The sequence below is a fragment of the Phocoena phocoena genome, chromosome 19 (assembly GCF_963924675.1).
Source record: "Phocoena phocoena chromosome 19, mPhoPho1.1, whole genome shotgun sequence".
In the NCBI taxonomy this organism is placed as follows: Eukaryota; Metazoa; Chordata; class Mammalia; order Artiodactyla; family Phocoenidae; genus Phocoena; species Phocoena phocoena.
Window position 1 is genome coordinate 36,059,861 of NC_089237.1, and position 22,859 is coordinate 36,082,719.

Genomic DNA, 22,859 nt, shown 5'->3' on the forward strand with positions numbered 1-22,859 from the left:
ATTGTTCACCAACTCAGGCATACAATGAAATCAAATTTATGTTAATTTATCTTGGTAGCTCCAGGTCTTCTGATCCTATTGGAATTTCTGTCTCTGCAAAGATTGTATTTTTTTCCTCAAGCATTTCTAAGCCTCCATATTTCCATTTAGAAAGCTGTTCTAGTAGTTGCTCAGAGTCAGTGGGAGGTATGGCAGGGTTTTATTATGGGCTACACAAAGGTGAGGTGCATTCACTAGCCTAATTGCAATTGTCAATGGTGTTTTATTCAATGTTTTTCTATCAAGTAGATGGATTATGGCAGATTCCATCAGCAGGTGAAGCCCCTGAAACACTGAAGTGTGGACTGACTCCTTCCTTCCTACATTTATTCAGGGGACCTGTATTTCTCCTGCATTATGGTTTCTATCGTCTTCTGCACCCTTATCATAATTCCACTAAATATGATTGCTTACGGGCAGACACCAATCCTGATCAAAGACCTCTTTCCTTTTTCTTCAAAGGCTCCTCAGGAACTGTGTACATCAATGGCTATAAATCATTGCTTGAAATGAGGAATGTCAGCAGTTCCACTACAAATACAATAGTAAGTTTTGTATAGTTGTTTTTAATAACATCTCTCACTGCAAAGAGAAAATGTACCTAACACTAAAACAATGACATTGGCAGTGGGTAATTTGAAATCATATGTTCTGGCAAGGATATGGAGTGTAGATTGACTATAGTGCCAATTACGGAAGCAGCTGTGTGCTTTGGGAAATAAACCAAAACAAAACTGTAGCAATTCCATCTCAATAAGATGGATTAAAAAAAGGTATGAAGGAGAGATTCATGATTCTTTTTAGAAAATTAACTGCTAAGCTCCCAAAACTTTGTTAGAATTAATAAAAATTTCCATAGAATATTAGAGATTAGTACAGCATAAGGATTAAGAAATCAAGCTGTTAATCCAGTCAGACCTGAGTTGGAACTCAACCAGCATAATGCTTTGGATGAAATAAATGATAAATAAATATGAACAAATATCAGTAACATTTTTAAAAGTCTACAAATAATAAATGCTGGAGAGGGTGTGAGAAAAGGGAGCCCTCCTACACTGTTGGTGGGAATGTAAGTTGGTGCAGCCACTGTGGAAAATAGTATGGAGGTTCCTCAGAAAACTAAAAATAGAATTACCATATGATCCAGCAATCCCACTCCTGGGCATATATCTGGACAAAACTAAAATTCAAAAAGATATGAGCACCCCTATGTTCATAGCAGCACTATTCACAATAGCAAAGACATGGAAAGAACTTACATGTCCATTGACAGATGGACAAATGGACAGATAAAGATGTGGTACATATATACAATGGAATACTTCTCAGCCATAAGAGAGAACAGCAACATGGACACAACTAGAGATTATCGTACTAAGTGAAGTAAGTCAGAAAGAGAAAGACAAATACCATATGATATCACTTATATGTGGAATCTAAAATATAACACATGAACCTGTCTATGGAACAGAAACAGAATCATGAACATAGAGAACAGACTGGCAGTTGCCAAGGGAGAGGGTGTTAGGGGAGGGATGGAGTGAGAGGAGGTTGGGGTTAACAAATGTAAGCTTTTATATTTAAAATGGATAAGCAACAAGGTCCTACTGTATAGCCCAGAGAACTATATTCAATATACTATGGTAAGTCATAACGAAAAAGAATATTTACAAAAAGAATGTATATATATGTATAAGTGAATCATTTTGCTTGCAGCAGTAATTAACACAACATTGTAAATCAACTATACTTCAGTAAAAATAAGTAAAACAAAAAAATAAATAATAATAAATTAAAAATATATCGATAACATTTTACCAATACCCATATTCAGAGTCCTGTGCTCAAAGTAGTTTTGGAAACACAAGTGTAAATTAATTTAAGTAGACTTCAAAAAATGTTTTTCATAACCTTAATTAGTGCACACTGAAGACTTGCAAGACAGTGGTAGTATGTAGTATTTCTCAAAATAATTTGAATTTAGACCCCTTATTTCTCAGAATATCCCAAAAGGACAAGTGTGGCTTAAGAACCTTCTTTAATACTTACTATTACATGTTATAGGAGTTTGCTGTAGATCTTTATGGGGATAGATATTTTGATTTAGCAGTTTTAAAATAGTCATATTTAAGAAAAAATATATTTTAATATAATATATTGGCATAATTACATCAAAATGGCTCCATTTTTTCTTAATTACCTGATAATATGCACAAAATATAGCTCTGACCCTCACCCATTACAATGTCTCCTTTTTTTTTTTTTTGCGGTACGCAGGCCTCTCACTGCTGTGGCCTCTCCCGTTGCAGAGCACAGGCTCCGGACGTGCAGGCCCAGTGGCCATGGCTCACGGGCCCAGCCGCTACGCGGCATGTGGGATCTTCCCGGACCGGGGCACGAACCCAGGTCCACTGCATCGGCCGGCGGACTCCCAACCACTGTGCCACCAGGGAAGCCCTCCTTTTTATTCTCTTCATTTCCATGTCATTTTAGAAATTTTTATGAGTCTGTGTTAAATTTATAAACCAGAAAAATATGTTGTCTATATTTGATTGGGTTATGTGACCTTAGATATTTATCCTAAAACCATTATTTTTAAGTTTATTTATAGCACTCTATTTTACTGAAACAACAGAAAAATATTTAATTGAGAATTGACTATAGAGTTGACAGTTAGGTTTAATGGATCTTTTTATGAACCAACATTTTTTTCTCCTTTCTACTTCAGTGCCTAATATAGATTCAATCAAACAAAATTACCACAATTAGGAAGCTTACAAAAAGGAGAGTAATATGCCATCTAGATTTTCAAAAAGAAAGTGAAATAAAATCCATTCGTATTCTGAAATTATTATTGGAAAGTAAATAAGTATGATCATTATAATGTTTATAAAGTAATTAGTGAATGTGATAGGCAAATCACTCCGGATATCAGGAATTGCTAGAAAATGAGCAAACATTATACTTAAAATGATTGAAGAGCTTTTCTGAATTAAGTTGCTGTAGTACACATATCTTCTGCTTATACATAATTTGACTTGGGCAGTGTCAAACTACTACGTCCTCCCTTAACCCAACTTTGACCAATCCTCCTCCTTGATCCCTACCCACTTCCATGAAATTCATCCTCACACTTATTCCTAACCCACACTATTCTTTGTCCCTAACCATCTGTAACCTAACATCATCTTCAAGACTATGCCAGAGTCAGGAGAGAGTTTCAACAACGGGATGAGGCTAAGAAATTGGTTAAAATATCTGTTTTATGTTCTGGTTTCTGTGGCATCACATTTTGCTGTTGTTTTCTTATATTTCTTTGATAACTACTGTTCAAATTCCTTGGTCAGCTCATACACCTTAATCTAATTTTCAACTTTTGGTGTTTTAAAAAAAGATAGTTCTAGGTGCTAGGTTCAAGTATACAAGTATTCACAAGGCGTAAAACAAGCAAGGATAAATTTAGACTGCCATGGCAAGCTCTCACATCCTTTCTCATCACATTAGGACATATGAGCCGTATATACACACATATAAAATCTCTGAGAAAACTAAGTGATGTGCATGTGTGTTTTAGTTACTCAAATAAGAATGACCAAAAAATCCTTATTTTATAGTCTATAGTGACATAGCTTATGGGACATTTTCCATGGAGCCATGCTCATAGAACCATAGATATCAGGTTTGTTTATTTTAAACCATCCCAGGAAGACCATTTACCTAGGAAGACCAGGTAAATCCCCTAAAAGCATTACATACATAAGGACTCTCCAGTTAGTAAACACTACTAGTGTGCTTGCCAGGAAGTCTATCATTAGCATATTTACAATGAAATTTGATCAAGTTACCTTTCTTTTTTTCTTGTGTTCCCCAGTAAAGGGAGGGAATAGATTGCAGGCCTGCTGTTAACCCCGTTCTCCATATCTACTTACTGCTGCTATAATGGTGAGCAAGTTGATCCAGCTCTCCATGCCTCAGTTTCCTCTTCTGCAAAGTACAGGTAATAATAATAATTTCCTCATAGTGTTGTTGTAATGATTAAGTAATTAATACATGTAAGGTTTTAGAAGAATACTTGGTATTTGGTGAATGCCTTATAGTAATAGATATCAGTATAGCTCCAGTTTAAATCTTTCTTCTTGATTTCAGCCCCACACATTCAACTGCCTGCTTAACAGTTTCACTTGGATATTTCATAGGGATTTCAAATTCAGGTATAAACTGAGTTCATAATTTTTTCCCTCAGCCCCCAAGCCCACCACAGATTCTACCTTTAAAAACATACTAGTTCTAGGGGCTTCCCTGGTGGCACAGTGGTTAAGAATCCGCCTGCCAGTGCAGGGGACAGGGGTTCAAGACCTTGTCCAGGAAGATCCCCCATGCCGTGGAGCAACTAAGCCCGTGCGCCACAACTACTGAGTCTGTGCTCTAGAGCCCATGAGCCACAACTACTGAAGCCCGCATGCCTAGAGCTCATGCTCTGCAACAAGAAAAGCCACTGCTGTGAGAAGCACATACACCACAATGAAGAGTAGCCCCTGCTCGCCACAACTAGAGGAAGCCCGCACACAGCAACAAAGACCCAACACAGCCAAAAATAAATAAAAATTTAAAAAATAAATTTATTTATAAAAAGTACTAGTTCTATAGGAGAGTATATTACTCTCTTATTCATATAATAGCTCTTGAAAGAAACCTAGCAATCCTCCAAGACTTCTGCCTTTCTCATATACCCTGATACCCAATTTCTGTAGATGGTTACTGCCCAAATATGTCACTTCTTTGATTCCTTTGCCAACACCATTACAGTCTCCTTTAGTCTCTGACCTGAATGATTGTTAAGGTGTTCCAATTAGCTTTTCCAAATTCATTAATATACTCTATTCTTATAGACTTATAAGACTTATAAGACTTATAAGAGTATAAGACTTATACTCTTATTCTTATAGGTATATGAATATTCATGTTCCTAGTTGGATGCATTGCTTAGATACCTGGATAAAAATTTAAATTAAGCTTTGCACAACCAGAATCAATCAACTAGATCAAACAATTGTATCAATAGAATCACTACCAAAGATGATTAATTGTAGAACACTTTTTATCTTAGAAAATTATACATTTGGGTATAATATACAGCTCATCCTTGCTATTCGTGAGTGTTATGTATTATAAAGTTGCCGCAAATACTGAATTAGAAAATACTGAACCATTACTCCTAGTGGAAATACTGATTTTGGTTTTTCTGTGGCCTCTGGTCACAATATTTTTTATTAAATTACCAATATATACATTTTTCTTCAGTGTGTGCTTCTGTTTAAAGACATGTTATTTAATATATATTGTTGATACATACATTGAATTCATGACCAATAGTACTATAACTCATGCCTGAATGAAGCCTGTCTAACACATGTATTTTCTCCAACAGACACATCATATCTTTCTTATGCTTAGAAGCATTACACAGCACTTCAGCACCATGCTTGAAAACCATTTTAAACAGAAAAAAAATACTAAAAAGGAAAAAAAAAAAAGAGAAAAATATTGCACTAAATAGACCACAGAGAGAAAACTTGTTTATAATATGAGAGTTGAAACAAGGAGGCAGAGCATTACCTTATTTGACTTCAGGGGGAAACATGCCTGTTGGGTGACTCAAATTTTCAACATTCTGCCTATATCCTCAAATGACTGTGAAAATGGTACAAGTATTGCTTTAAGGGTAACAAATAAATTTTAGCGAGTAGGTCAATTCACACATATGGAATCTAGGGAGAATGAGGATTGACTCTAATACTTGTAGGATAATGTTCATAGAATCAATCTATAAGCACGGTTCTTCTCCTTTAGAAGACAATAGATTTATCATTCATAACAAATGACTTAATAGCTGTATAGTACAAAGATGGACTAAATTGGTGGGAACAGCAACAGTGGAAAGTGAAAAAATATACTAAGTGTCTATTCTTAAGTCTTGGCTTCTCAAGTTATGTAGTCCTCTCTAACATAGTTGTTGCTGGGAATATTTTCTTTCCACATCTCTCTCTGTATAGCTCTGTGCTCTTGTACTTACACAGAAAAAGCTAAGTAAAGGAACATACTTTGGATTGTAGGCCAACTCAGAAATATACGAAGCTCAAATTTACACCTGCACAATCTAAGATAGTTTAAAACAAATGATATTGTAATTTTTTTTGTGTTACAGCAACAGTTAACTTCTTAAAAAGAAAAAAAAGTTTTCTAACATATATTTACTAGCATAACTACTTCTAGAAAGCTAAAACTTGGCTATCAGTATGTTACTCCAATTACAAATAATAATTTGTATAAGATTTCCACAAGGAAAACCTTTGTTACCATATCTGAAGTCTTGCATTTACCTAGGTGAGCATATTTATACCAATGTTCTTAGTACCCTTGTATGCAAATACATGAGAGAAAAATGTGTCTCAGATTTGTTTTGCACCCCACTGAAAAATATTACACTTTTCTTAGGCATTGTGTTATATAACTAATAGTTTTCCTACTTGATTTGGGTACTAGAAAGCTCTAAATGCTTCTAAGAGCATTTCACAAATGTAAAAGATATTCTATTAAATATCTGTTTGTCTTTATTTTCCCCACAATTATTTTCCAATTCCATCACTATTTTCTACTGCCTTGAATGCTTTCCAATTTGTATTCTATTCTGTGATAAGTATTTGTGTCCACAGGCACAAATCCTTTCTGGAATGAAAATCGGGTTGTTTAATTACTTTGATAATATGAAAAGTGATAAAGTAGTGTTTATATTAAAATAATAAATATAGTTTAGTAATGTGTGCCTATCATCCTTATTAAAATAGTAATATTTTACTCTATATACAATTTGAAGTCATAGAGTTACAGAATACATTAGAATTGGACTGTAAGTTAGTATGTAAAAAATTGAATACAGTGACCTTTGAACAACATTTGTTTGAACTGCACAAGTCCACTCATACTTGGATTTCTTTCCACTATATATGTATTACAGTACTACATGATCCATGGTTGGTGGATATGGAACCACAGATACAGAAAAAGTTATACTCTAATATTTTACTGCATGGGGAATCAGCACCCTTAACCCTCACATTTTTCAAGGGTCAACTGTATAATTAAAATATATCAGTGAAAACTCCTAAGAAAGTTGACCAACCAAAGTCCTTATCTGGCATTAAAGAACCATTACATGGGGAAAATATGGCTTTTAATCTTGGACTTATGTTATTTCAGGAGATGCTTGCATAAGCAGAATCATGTGGAAACTAAGATTTATAGAAGAAATAACTGATTCACAACTCTCATCTCAAGAGGACTTAAGGGTATAGGCTCATCAAGTGGAACAATAAATTGTTATTTCACTTTCCTTTGAATCAGTAATTAAATACAAATATATATATATTTATAAGGTATATGATTTGAATCATATACCACATTATGATCTATATGATATATGATGTAGATCATATATTATATATTATTTTTCACTAAAAGGTTTTCCATGCAGGGAAGGATTTTTTTTTTTTTTTTACTTTAATCACTAATGTCCTCCACAATGCCTGTCACATAAAGGGTACTCAAATATTTATAAATTCATGAGTACAACTCTACACTATATGTATATAATATTTTGTCCATGTAAAAAATAAATTAATTTCCAGTCTCATTGCATGAATAGAATTGAATATCCTTATTTAATTTTTTTCTTTAATGTCTTAAGCACATTCAGAAAAAAAGTAAACCAGGATATATTAACCTAATTATATTCAGAGGTGCCATCTTTCATCTCCTTTTATCTACAAAATATACAGTCAGAGAAATCACCTAAGTAATTTCATCCTCACAGGGCTAGTTTTGCACTTTTAGGCACATTTATAGGAAGAAAAACATCTTTAGGACCTTAAACTAGACAAAAATATGACATTCTTAAATTCTTAAATATGACACCAAATATGACACCAAAAGCATGACTAGAAAAGAAAAAAAGAACTGTATATGATAAATTGTACCGGAGGAAAATATTTGCAAATCACATATCTGGGAAAAGACTTGTATCAAAAATATTTTAAAACTCTCAAAACTGAACAGAAAGAAAACAAGCAAACTAAATTGAAATATCTGGGCCAACACAATATTGACAGAGAAGAACAAATTTAGAGAACTGATGCTACTTGATATCAAGACTTACTATAAAGCTAAAGTAATAAAGACAGTGTAATATTGGTAAAAAAAACAAACAAACAGACAAATCAGTTGATAAAACAGAGTAGAGAGCCCAGAAATATACCCATATAAATATAGTGAAATAATCTTTGACAAAGGAGAAAAGACAATACAATGGAGAAAAGATAGTCTCTTCAACAGATGGTGCTGGAAAAACTGAACATCCACATAAAAAAAAAATTAAAAAAAGAAAGAAACTAGACACAGAACTTACACACTCATAAAAATTAACTCAAAATGAATCATGGTTGGGCTTCCCTGGTGGTACAGTGGTTGGGGGTCTGCCTGCTGATGCAGGGGGCACGGGTTTGTGACCCAGTCTGGGAGGATCCCATATGCCATGGAGCAGCTGGGCCCATGAGCCATGGCCGCTGGGCCTGTGTGTCCAGAGCTTGTGCTCTGCAGCAGGACACAGCAGTGAGGGGCCCGTGTACTGCAAAAAAAAAAAAAAAGAATCATGGTCCTAAATGTAAATTGCAAAATTGTAAAACACTTAGAAGATAATACAGGAGAAAATCTAGATGGCCTTAAGTGTGTAAAAAACTTTTTAGATGCAACATCAAGGGCACAATCAATAAAAGAAATAATTGATAAACTTGACTTTATCAAAATTAAAACTTCTGCTTTGCAAAAAAATGTATCAGGAGCAGAGATGTGGCCAAGAAGACAGAGTAGGAAGACCCTGAGTTTGCCTCCTCCCAGGGGCACAGCAAAATTTAAACTATTTATAGAGCAACTATCTTTGTAAACAACATGATGATAAACAGAACATATTTTCCACAATTCAAGATATAAAGAAGAAATAACATGAGAGGTGGAGGCAAGGTATAGTAAAGACCCACACCCAAAAACAGGCAAACCAAAATGGGAGAATAATCACAATTGCAGAGGTTCTCCACAGAGAGTTAGGAGCATGAGCCCTACATTGAGCTCCCCAGCCCAGGTGTCCCACATTGGGATGAGAAGCCCCCAGGGCATCTGACTTTAAAGGCTAACAAAGCTTGTGTATGGGAAAGTTATAGAGTTGTGAAAAACAAAATTCTGATCTTCAAGAGCACACACACACACAAAACTCACATGTTTCAAGACCCAGGGAAAAAGAAGTAATTTGAAAGAAGCCTGGGTCAGAATCACTTGTTGATCTTGAAGAACCTCCCAGAGAGGCAGGAGGCAACTGGACTCCCCCTAGAAACAGAGATACTCACGGTAGCCACTTTGGGAGGTCATGCTACTGAGAGGACACTGGTGAAGATAAATCCCATTTTGGAGTTCTACCTCTAGCCTATTAAAACCAGAGGCTCATCTGCTCAACAGCAGGCAAGCACCAGAACTGAGGACATATGGGCCATGCAGCAAGCCTGTCCTATTAGTGTACCCATAATAGTTAGACCCACTACAATAAAAGGGACGACACAGCACACATAGGGGGAACCCCTAGAACGTATATCTCTGGCAACCAGAATGGAACATGTGGCTGGGCCCCATTTGACATCTCCTACATAAGGTTATTTCTATAAGATCAGGAAACATAACTGACCTACCTAATACATAGAAACAACAAAGAATTGGGCAAAATTAGGAGACAGAGGAATACATTATAAACAGAGAAACAAGGCAAAGCCTCGGGGGAAAAAACAAACAAACAAACAAAAAAAACAAAAACCTAAGCAAAGTAGAGACAAACAATCCACTTGATAAAGAGCTCAAGGAAATGATCATAAAGCTGCTCAACAAACTTGGGATAAGAATGGACAAGCACAGTGAAAAGCTTAACAAAGAGTTAGAAAACATAAAAAGTAGCAGAGAGAGCTGAGGATGCAATAACAAAAATTAAAAATACTCTAGAAGCAATCAACAGGGATTAGATAATTCAGACAAATGTATCAGCAAACTGGAAGACAGAGTAGTGGAAATAACGCAAGCTGAATGGGAAAAAAAAAGAAATCAAAAAAATGAAGACAGGGACTTCCCTGGTGATCCAGTGGTAAAGAATCTGCCTTACAATGCATGGGACACTGGTTTGATCCCTGGTCAGTGAACTAAGATCCCACATGTCACAGGGCAACTAAGCCCATGTGCCACAACTACTGAGCTTGTGCACCTCAACTAGAGCTGTGTATCACAAACTACAGAGCCCACACACACACACAACAAAGAGCCCACATGCCACAATTAAGACCCGACACAGCCAAAAATAAATAAAAATAAAATAAAAATGAAGATAGTTTAAGAGACATCCAGGACAACATCAGGTGCACTACCATTTACATTATAGGGGCCCCAGAAGAAGAAGAGAGAGAAAAGGACAGAAAACTTGTTTGAAGAAATAATAGCTGAAAACTTCCCTAACCTGGGAAAGGAAACCAACATTCAGGTCCAGGAAGCACAGAGTCCCAAACAAGATCAACAAAAAGAGGTCCACACCAAGACATGTTGTAATTAATATGGCAGAATTAAAGATAAACAGAGAATTTTAAAACACATACACACCAAAATAAACAAACTAGTTACATACAAGAGAACTCCCATATGACTGTCAGCTGACTTTTCAGGGGGAACATTGCAGACCACAATTTACTCAAAATGATGAAAGGACAAAACATACAACCAAGAATCCTGTACCTGATAAAGTTATCATTCAGATTAGAAAGAGAGAAAGAGATTTATAGACAAACAAGAGCTAAAAGAAATCATTCTACTGGCTTTACATGAAATGTTAAAGGGACTTCTCTAAGCAGAAAAAAAAAGAAAATAAATAGAAATATAAAAAAATTACAAAAGGAAAAATCTCATAGGAAAAGGTAAAAAATATAGTAAAGGTGGTTGAACAACCACTTATAAAGCTAGTAGGAGGTTAAAATACAAAAGTAGAAAAATCATCTATATCCACATTAAGTAGTTAAGAGACACACAAAACAAGATGTAAGATACTACCTACCTCAAAAAAAATGATGAAACATTGTAGGATTGTAGGGGATGTAGGATTGTTAAAATGTATTATTAGAATGTATTCTACTTAAGCAATCATCAACCTAAATAATTATAATTATATATATATATAAAATACCAAAATACCAAAAACCTATAATAAATGCACACACAGCAAAGAGAAAGGAATTCAAACATAATACTAAGATAACCATCCAATCACAAGGGAAGAGAGCAAAAGAAGAAGGAACAAAAAGAACTTAAAAAAAACAACCAGAAAATATTAACAAAATGGCAATAAGTACATACGAATAGATAATAACTTTAAATGTAAATGGATTAAATGATCCAATCAAAAGACATGAGTGGTTGAATAGATAAAAAAACAAGGCCTGTATACAGTTGACCCTTGAACAACATGGCTGTATGGATTAATGTATATGCAGAGTTTAAAAAAAAAAAACACTACAATACTGTATGATTTGCAATTCTTAAAATCCACAGATGTGAAACTGTGGGTGTGAGGGGCCAATAATAAAGTTGTACATTGATTTTTAACTATACAGGGTGTCAGTATCCTTAACCCCTAGTCAAGGGTTAAAAGTATATGCTACCTACAAGAGACTCACATCAGATCTAAAGACACACAGAGATTGAAAGTGATGCAATGGAAAAACTTATTCCATGCAAATGGAAAGGAAAATAAAGCTGGGTAACAATATTTATATCAGGCAAAATAGACTTTAAAACAAAAACTGTAACAAGAGACAAAAATGGGCAGTACATAATGTTAGAGGAATCAATCTAACAAGAATATATAACCATTGTAATATATATGTACCCAACATAGGAACCCCTAAATACAGAAAGCAAATATGGAAAAAACATAAAGAATAACATGGACCATAGCACAGTAATAGTAAGGGATATTAACACCCCAATTACATCAATATGCCCTAAAAATGTCACCAAAAAACTATTAGAAATTATCAGTACATTCAGTAAAGTTGTAGGATACAAAATATCTAAAGAAATTTGCATTTCTATACACTAACAACTAAAGAGAAATTAATAAAACAATCCCATTTACAACTGCATCCCTTGTAAGGTGCAAAGAATAACATAACAGGAATAAATTTAACTAAGGAGATAAAAGACCTGTACTCAGGAATCTATAAGGCACCATTGAAAGAAATTGAAGATGACACAAACAAATGGAAAAATATACCATAATCAGGAATTAGAAGAATTAACATTGTTAAAAGGACCATACTACCCAAGGCAATTTACAGATTCAATGCAATCTCTATCAAAATACCAATGACATTTTTCATAGAACTAGAGCAAAGAATCTTAATATTTGTATGGAAACACACACACACAAACCCAATTAACCAAAATAATCTTGAGAAAGAACAATGTTGGAGGTGTCACTCTTCCTGATATCAAACTATACTACAAAGCTACAATAATCAAACAATGCAGTACCAGCACAGAAACAGACATATAGATCAATGGAACAGAACTGAGAACCCAGAAATCATCCCACATTTATATGGTTATATAATCTAACACAAAGGAAGCAAGGATATACAATGGGGGGAAAGACAGCCTCTTCAATAAATGGTGTTGAGAAAGCTGGACAGTCACATGTAAAAGAATCAAAATATACTAATTTCTCACACCACATACAAAAATAAATTCAAAATAGATTAGCTATTTAAATGTAAGACCTGAAACCAAAAAACTCCTAGAAGAAAACATAGGCAGTACACTCTATGACATCATCAGTCTTAGCAATAAATTTTTGGATACGTCTCCCCAGGCAAGGGAAACAAAAGTGAAAAATTAACAAATGGGACTACATCAAACTAAAAGGCTTTTGCCAGAGAAGGAAACTATTAACAAAACAAAAAAGCTGCCTACTGAATGGGAGATGATATTTGCAAACAATATATCTGATAAGGGGTTAATATCCAAAATATACAAAGAACTCATACAACTCAACATCAAAAACACAATAAACTCAATTAAAAAATGAGCAGAGGACCTGAATAGATTTTTTTTTGAAGAAAACATACACGTGGGCAACAAGTTTACGAAACGAGGCTCAACATCACTAATCGTCAGGGAAATCAAATCAAAACCAGAATGAGATATCACCTCATACATTTCAGAATGACTGTCTTCACAAGAAGCAAGAAATAATAAATGTTGAGGATGTGGAGAAAAGAGAACTCTTGTGTACTCTTGATGGGGACGTAAAACCATGCAGCTACTATTGGAAAACTGTATGGAGATTACTCAAAAAAAATAAAAATAAATTAAATATATGATCCAGCAATTCTACTTCTGGGTATTTATTTGAAGAAAGTGAGAAAAACTAATTGGAAAAGATATATGCGCTCTTATATTCATTGCAGCATTATTTGCAATAGCCAGGATATGGAAGCAACCTAAGTGAAGAATGGATAAAGAGGATGTGAGATATATATATATATATATATATATATATATATATATATATATATACATATATATGTATATATAGTGATATAGATATGTATATAATAAAATATTACTTAGGCATAAAAAGAATGAAATCTTGCCACTTGTCAAAACATGGATGGGCATATACTGTATTATGCTGAGTGAAATAAATCAGAGAAAGACAAATACTATATGATTTCACTTATTTGTGGAATCTATAAAACGAAAGGAATGAATAAACATAACAAAACAGAAAGAGTCATATATCCAGAGGACAAACAAGTGGTTGTCAGATGGGATGGGTCTGGGGAAGGAGAGAAATATGTAAGAAAAATTAAGAGGTACAAATTTACAGTTACAAAATGAATGAGTCATCTGGATGAAATGTATAGAGTAGAAAACATTGTCAATCCTAATGTAATATCTTTGTATAGTGACAGATCATAACTAGACTTATCATAGTGATCATATTGCAAAGTATAGAGCTATGGAATCACTGTGTTATGCAACAGGAACTAACATGGTGTTGTCAGTAAATTATACTTCAAAAACAAACTAAAGCAAACTCATAAAAAAAGAGATCAGGTTTGTGGTAATCAGAAGTGGGGAGTTAGGGTGTGGGAATTTGATGAAGGTGGTATATTTAGTACAAACTTTTGATACAAACTTCTAGTTATAAGATAAATAAGCACTAGGGATGTAATGTACAGCATGATAAATCTAATTAACACTGGTGTGTTATACATGGAATTTGTTAAGAGAGTAAATCTAATAGTTTTCATCACAGGGAATTTTTACTTTTATTTTTAATCTATGTGAGATTATGGATGTTCACTAAAATTATATAGTAATCTTTAAATGATATATACATCAAAGTATTATGCTGTACCCCTGAAACTTGTACAGTGTTGTTTGTCAGTTATATCTCAATAAAAGTAGAAGAAAAAACAAATAAATCAATTTACATTTAAAAAAAAAAAAGGAATATAACTCAGGAATAGCCAAATAGAAGAGATACATTGGGCAAGGAATGGGGAAATACTGCAGAGCTTCCGTCCTCTGTCCAGGAGCACCACTCTCCCAGTACCTCCATAATTTCACCAACCTGGAAATCCTCTGAATTACCTCCTTTTGGGGTTTTGGAGGCTTCATTACAAAGGCATGATTGACCGATAATTGGCCAGTAGTGGTTAAACTCAATCGCTAGCTCGTCCCCCTCCATGGAAATCAGGGTGTGAAACTGGAAGTTCCAACCCTCTAATCACAAGATTGGCTGTCCTGGCAACCAGGTCCCCCACCTCCTTAGAGGCTTTCCAAAGTTTACGTCATTATCATAACAAAAAATATATTTTTTGCCCTTTTCAGTTTGGAAATTCCAAGGGCTTTAGGAGCTCTGTGCCATAAAAGAGTCAAAGAGCAAATATATACTTTTTATTATAAATCACAATATCACTACCAGTTTTGTCAGTTTACTATGAAGTTAAACATTCAATTACCACATGATTTTTAGGTATTTATCCTAGAAAAATGAAAACTTTATTGTAAGTAAACCTAAAGAAAGTTTCCCCCCTGAATTTGCTTTAAGAGAACACTGTGTGCTAAATTGAACAAAGTGAAAATACATTTTTATGTGACTGGGATGTCTCATTGTTCACCAACTCAGGCATACAATGAAATCAAATTTATGTTAATTTATCTTGGTAGCTCCAGGTCTTCTGATCCTATTGGAATTTCTGTCTCTGCAAAGATTGTATTTTTTTCCTCAAGCATTTCTAAGCCTCCATATTTCCATTTAGAAAGCTGTTCTAGTAGTTGCTCAGAGTCAGTGGGAGGTATGGCAGGGTTTTATTATGGGCTACACAAAGGTGAGGTGCATTCACTAGCCTAATTGCAATTGTCAATGGTGTTTTATTCAATGTTTTTCTATCAAGTAGATGGATTATGGCAGATTCCATCAGCAGGTGAAGCCCCTGAAACACTGAAGTGTGGACTGACTCCTTCCTTCCTACATTTATTCAGGGGACCTGTATTTCTCCTGCATTATGGTTTCTATCGTCTTCTGCACCCTTATCATAATTCCACTAAATATGATTGCTTACGGGCAGACACCAATCCTGATCAAAGACCTCTTTCCTTTTTCTTCAAAGGCTCCTCAGGAACTGTGTACATCAATGGCTATAAATCATTGCTTGAAATGAGGAATGTCAGCAGTTCCACTACAAATACAATAGTAAGTTTTGTATAGTTGTTTTTAATAACATCTCTCACTGCAAAGAGAAAATGTACCTAACACTAAAACAATGACATTGGCAGTGGGTAATTTGAAATCATATGTTCTGGCAAGGATATGGAGTGTAGATTGACTATAGTGCCAATTACGGAAGCAGCTGTGTGCTTTGGGAAATAAACCAAAACAAAACTGTAGCAATTCCATCTCAATAAGATGGATTAAAAAAAGGTATGAAGGAGAGATTCATGATTCTTTTTAGAAAATTAACTGCTAAGCTCCCAAAACTTTGTTAGAATTAATAAAAATTTCCATAGAATATTAGAGATTAGTACAGCATAAGGATTAAGAAATCAAGCTGTTAATCCAGTCAGACCTGAGTTGGAACTCAACCAGCATAATGCTTTGGATGAAATAAATGATAAATAAATATGAACAAATATCAGTAACATTTTTAAAAGTCTACAAATAATAAATGCTGGAGAGGGTGTGAGAAAAGGGAGCCCTCCTACACTGTTGGTGGGAATGTAAGTTGGTGCAGCCACTGTGGAAAATAGTATGGAGGTTCCTCAGAAAACTAAAAATAGAATTACCATATGATCCAGCAATCCCACTCCTGGGCATATATCTGGACAAAACTAAAATTCAAAAAGATATGAGCACCCCTATGTTCATAGCAGCACTATTCACAATAGCAAAGACATGGAAAGAACTTACATGTCCATTGACAGATGGACAAATGGACAGATAAAGATGTGGTACATATATACAATGGAATACTTCTCAGCCATAAGAGAGAACAGCAACATGGACACAACTAGAGATTATCGTACTAAGTGAAGTAAGTCAGAAAGAGAAAGACAAATACCATATGATATCACTTATATGTGGAATCTAAAATATAACACATGAACCTGTCTATGGAACAGAAACAGAATCATGAACATAGAGAACAGACTGGCAGTTGCCAAGGGAGAGGGTGTTAGGGGAGGGATGGAGTGAGAGGAGGTTGGGGTTAACAAATGTAAGCTTTTATATTTAAAATGGATAAGCAACAAGGTCCTACTGTATAGCCCAGAGAACTATATTCAATATACTATGGTAAGTCATAACGAAAAAGAATATTTACAAAAAGAATGTATATATATGTATAAGTGAATCATTTTGCTTGCAGCAGTAATTAACACAACATTGTAAATCAACTATACTTCAGTAAAAATAAGTAAAACAAAAAAATAAATAATAATAAATTAAAAATATATCGATAACATTTTACCAATACCCATATTCAGAGTCCTGTGCTCAAAGTAGTTTTGGAAACACAAGTGTAAATTAATTTAAGTAGACTTCAAAAAATGTTTTTCATAACCTTAATTAGTGCACACTGAAGACTTGCAAGACAGTGGTAGTATGTAGTATTTCTCAAAATAATTTGAATTTAGACCCCTTATTTCTCAGAATATCCCAAAAGGACAAGTGTGGCTTAAGAACCTTCTTTAATACTTACTATTACATGTTATAGGAGTTTGCTGTAGATCTTTATGGGGATAGATATTTTGATTTAGCAGTTTTAAAATAGTCATATTTAAGAAAAAATATATTTTAATATAATATATTGGCATAATTACATCAAAATGGCTCCATTTTTTCTTAATTACCTGATAATATGCACAAAATATAGCTCTGACCCTCACCCATTACAATGTCTCCTTTTTTTTTTTTTTGCGGTACGCAGGCCTCTCACTGCTGTGGCCTCTCCCGTTGCAGAGCACAGGCTCCGGACGTGCAGGCCCAGTGGCCATGGCTCACGGGCCCAGCCGCTACGCGGCATGTGGGATCTTCCCGGACCGGGGCACGAACCCAGGTCCACTGCATCGGCCGGCGGACTCCCAACCACTGTGCCACCAGGGAAGCCCTCCTTTTTATTCTCTTCATTTCCATGTCATTTTAGAAATTTTTATGAGTCTGTGTTAAATTTATAAACCAGAAAAATATGTTGTCTATATTTGATTGGGTTATGTGACCTTAGATATTTATCCTAAAACCATTATTTTTAAGTTTATTTATAGCACTCTATTTTACTGAAACAACAGAAAAATATTTAATTGAGAATTGACTATAGAGTTGACAGTTAGGTTTAATGGATCTTTTTATGAACCAACATTTTTTTCTCCTTTCTACTTCAGTGCCTAATATAGATTCAATCAAACAAAATTACCACAATTAGGAAGCTTACAAAAAGGAGAGTAATATGCCATCTAGATTTTCAAAAAGAAAGTGAAATAAAATCCATTCGTATTCTGAAATTATTATTGGAAAGTAAATAAGTATGATCATTATAATGTTTATAAAGTAATTAGTGAATGTGATAGGCAAATCACTCCGGATATCAGGAATTGCTAGAAAATGAGCAAACATTATACTTAAAATGATTGAAGAGCTTTTCTGAATTAAGTTGCTGTAGTACACATATCTTCTGCTTATACATAATTTGACTTGGGCAGTGTCAAACTACTACGTCCTCCCTTAACCCAACTTTGACCAATCCTCCTCCTTGATCCCTACCCACTTCCATGAAATTCATCCTCACACTTATTCCTAACCCACACTATTCTTTGTCCCTAACCATCTGTAACCTAACATCATCTTCAAGACTATGCCAGAGTCAGGAGAGAGTTTCAACAACGGGATGAGGCTAAGAAATTGGTTAAAATATCTGTTTTATGTTCTGGTTTCTGTGGCATCACATTTTGCTGTTGTTTTCTTATATTTCTTTGATAACTACTGTTCAAATTCCTTGGTCAGCTCATACACCTTAATCTAATTTTCAACTTTTGGTGTTTTAAAAAAAGATAGTTCTAGGTGCTAGGTTCAAGTATACAAGTATTCACAAGGCGTAAAACAAGCAAGGATAAATTTAGACTGCCATGGCAAGCTCTCACATCCTTTCTCATCACATTAGGACATATGAGCCGTATATACACACATATAAAATCTCTGAGAAAACTAAGTGATGTGCATGTGTGTTTTAGTTACTCAAATAAGAATGACCAAAAAATCCTTATTTTATAGTCTATAGTGACATAGCTTATGGGACATTTTCCATGGAGCCATGCTCATAGAACCATAGATATCAGGTTTGTTTATTTTAAACCATCCCAGGAAGACCATTTACCTAGGAAGACCAGGTAAATCCCCTAAAAGCATTACATACATAAGGACTCTCCAGTTAGTAAACACTACTAGTGTGCTTGCCAGGAAGTCTATCATTAGCATATTTACAATGAAATTTGATCAAGTTACCTTTCTTTTTTTCTTGTGTTCCCCAGTAAAGGGAGGGAATAGATTGCAGGCCTGCTGTTAACCCCGTTCTCCATATCTACTTACTGCTGCTATAATGGTGAGCAAGTTGATCCAGCTCTCCATGCCTCAGTTTCCTCTTCTGCAAAGTACAGGTAATAATAATAATTTCCTCATAGTGTTGTTGTAATGATTAAGTAATTAATACATGTAAGGTTTTAGAAGAATACTTGGTATTTGGTGAATGCCTTATAGTAATAGATATCAGTATAGCTCCAGTTTAAATCTTTCTTCTTGATTTCAGCCCCACACATTCAACTGCCTGCTTAACAGTTTCACTTGGATATTTCATAGGGATTTCAAATTCAGGTATAAACTGAGTTCATAATTTTTTCCCTCAGCCCCCAAGCCCACCACAGATTCTACCTTTAAAAACATACTAGTTCTAGGGGCTTCCCTGGTGGCACAGTGGTTAAGAATCCGCCTGCCAGTGCAGGGGACAGGGGTTCAAGACCTTGTCCAGGAAGATCCCCCATGCCGTGGAGCAACTAAGCCCGTGCGCCACAACTACTGAGTCTGTGCTCTAGAGCCCATGAGCCACAACTACTGAAGCCCGCATGCCTAGAGCTCATGCTCTGCAACAAGAAAAGCCACTGCTGTGAGAAGCACATACACCACAATGAAGAGTAGCCCCTGCTCGCCACAACTAGAGGAAGCCCGCACACAGCAACAAAGACCCAACACAGCCAAAAATAAATAAAAATTTAAAAAATAAATTTATTTATAAAAAGTACTAGTTCTATAGGAGAGTATATTACTCTCTTATTCATATAATAGCTCTTGAAAGAAACCTAGCAATCCTCCAAGACTTCTGCCTTTCTCATATACCCTGATACCCAATTTCTGTAGATGGTTACTGCCCAAATATGTCACTTCTTTGATTCCTTTGCCAACACCATTACAGTCTCCTTTAGTCTCTGACCTGAATGATTGTTAAGGTGTTCCAATTAGCTTTTCCAAATTCATTAATATACTCTATTCTTCCTCCACTGAAAGCACAAGTCAAATCATCTAACTACCCTACTAAAGTGGTCAGTGGGTGCCCGTCATTTCTAGGATAGAGACTGAAATCCTCAATGTAGATTCACACCCCTATATCATCCATGCCTGCCCTCTTCATGAGACCCATTTGTCCCTGCTCTTGCCTCAATGTTTTATTTCAATCCATTAAATAATTCATTATTCTTCCTGCCTTAAGATTCTCACACATTCTGTTCCATATTTGGAAAGCTCTTGTCTACACTTGACACAGTTAAAAGTCCTCCTAATTCTTGTGAGCTCATAATGAGCATTAGTTCCTCAATAAACATTTCCTTGATTCCCAAGAGAGACCAGGTATTCCTATAATTTCCACACATAGCCTGCTTCACAATGAAAATTAAATAAAAATCAATAAATTGATCAAATTAATAAAATAAGTAAGAAAATTAAATAATAACTGTATTCCTAGGGTCTTCCTCAGTCTTTGACTCTTGCTTAAACAGTATTCTTTTTTTTTCCCCTTGTACAATGCCCAAAATGGAATAGCTTGCTCTTGGTCATAGTAAAAATGTTTGTATGTGGAAAATCACATCGAAGTGTCTGCATCAAAATGCCATTGCTTTAATTGTTTCACACTATAAAAATATCTCAATATTACATACAGAAAATATATTGTTGTTTTCAACGCAAACTCCTGGTCAAATTTTTTTAATCTCTTAATTTCCCTCACTTATTTCTATCCTCCCCCAACTCCCTCCCTTCTGGCAACCGCTTGTTTGTCCTCTGGATCTCTGAATCTGTTTCTGTTTTGTTATGTTTATTCATTTCTTTTGTTTTTTTAAATTCCACTTATCAGTGAAATCTTACAGTATTTATTTTCTCCACCTGACTTATTTCACTTAGCATAATACAGTCTAGGCCCATCCATGTTCTCACAAATGGCAAGGTTTAATTATTTTCTATGGTTTATATATATATACCATTTTATATACATACCACACCCATATGTTCATGGGCACTTAAGTTGTTTCCATAGTCTGATTATGGTAGATAATACTGCAGTGAACATAGGAGTGCATATATCTTTTCCAATTAGTGTTTTCATTTTCTTCAGATAAATACCCAGAAGTAGAATTGCTAGATCATATGATAGTTCTTTATTTAATTTTTTGAGTAATCTCCATACTGTTTTCCATGGTGGCTACAGGAACAGTGTACAAGTGTTCCAACCAACAGTGCACAAGAGTTCCCTTTTCTCCACATCCTAAACAACATTTATTATTTCTTGCTTTCTGTGAAGATAGTCATTCTGAAACATGTGAGGTGATATCTCATTGTGGTGTTGATTTGATTTTCCTGATGATTAGTGATGTTGAGCACTGTTTCATATACTTGTTGGCCATTTGTATATCTTATTGGAAAAAATGTCTATTCAGGTCCTCTGCTCATTTTTTAATTGAGTTTATTGTGTTTTTGATATTGAGTTGTATGAGTTCTTTGTATATTTTGGATATTAATCCCTTATCAGGTATATTGTTTGCAAATATCTTCTCCCATTCAGTAGGCAGCCTTTTTGTTTTGTTGATAGTTTCCTTCTCTGGCAAAAGCCTTTTAGTTTGATATAGTCTCATTTGTTTATTTTCTGCTTTTGTTTCCCTTGTCTGGGGAGATGTATCAAAAAATTTATTGCTAAGACTGATGATGTCATAGAGTGTACTGTCTATGCTTTCTTCTAGGAGTTTTTTTGGTTTCAGGTCTTACATTTAAACCTCTAATCAATTTTGAATTTATTTTTGTATGTGATGTGAGAAAGTAGTCTATTTTGATTCTTTAGCAAGTGACTGTCCAGCTTTCCCAACACAACTTATTGAAGAGACTGTCTTTTCTACATTGTATATTCTTGCTTCCTTTGTGGTAGATTAATTGATCATGTAAGTGTGGGTTCATTTCTAAACTCTGAATTCTGATTCATTGATCTATGTATCTGTTTTTGTGCCAGTATCATACTGCTTTAATTATTGTAGCTTTGTAATATAGTTTGAAACCAAGGAGTGCAATACCTCCAGCTTTGTTCTTCTTTCTCAAGATTGTTTTGTCTATTTGGGGTCTTTTGACTTTTCATAAAAAATTTAGTATTATTTGTTCTAGCACAGTGAAGAAATGCCACTGGTATTTTGACAGATGTTGCACTCCTGGCAATTTTACAGGAAACATTGATCTTAGTAACTAAATTAGTTGATAGGCTATATATATAGTAGAATTCAGCTTCCCCAAAAGTTGGTTTGTTTTAGAAGAGTTGGTCTGAGACACTCTTTCTTAATTTTAATAGATAGGATGATGTTATTTATAGTGGCTATTTATAGTTTAAGATAGTAAAATAATCATCACTTTGGAGTATAACACTTATTTTTCTGTCAATATATCAGTAGGTCTTCAATCTTGATCCACCAAGTATGATTTCATGTCACTAGAATAAATGATTTTTTAAAAAGTGAAGATGAAAAAAAAAGTGAAGATGAGATTAAAATAAAACCTTTAAAAACCAGTGCCTTATAATAACCTCAGTTTTCAAATTGTGTATCAGCAA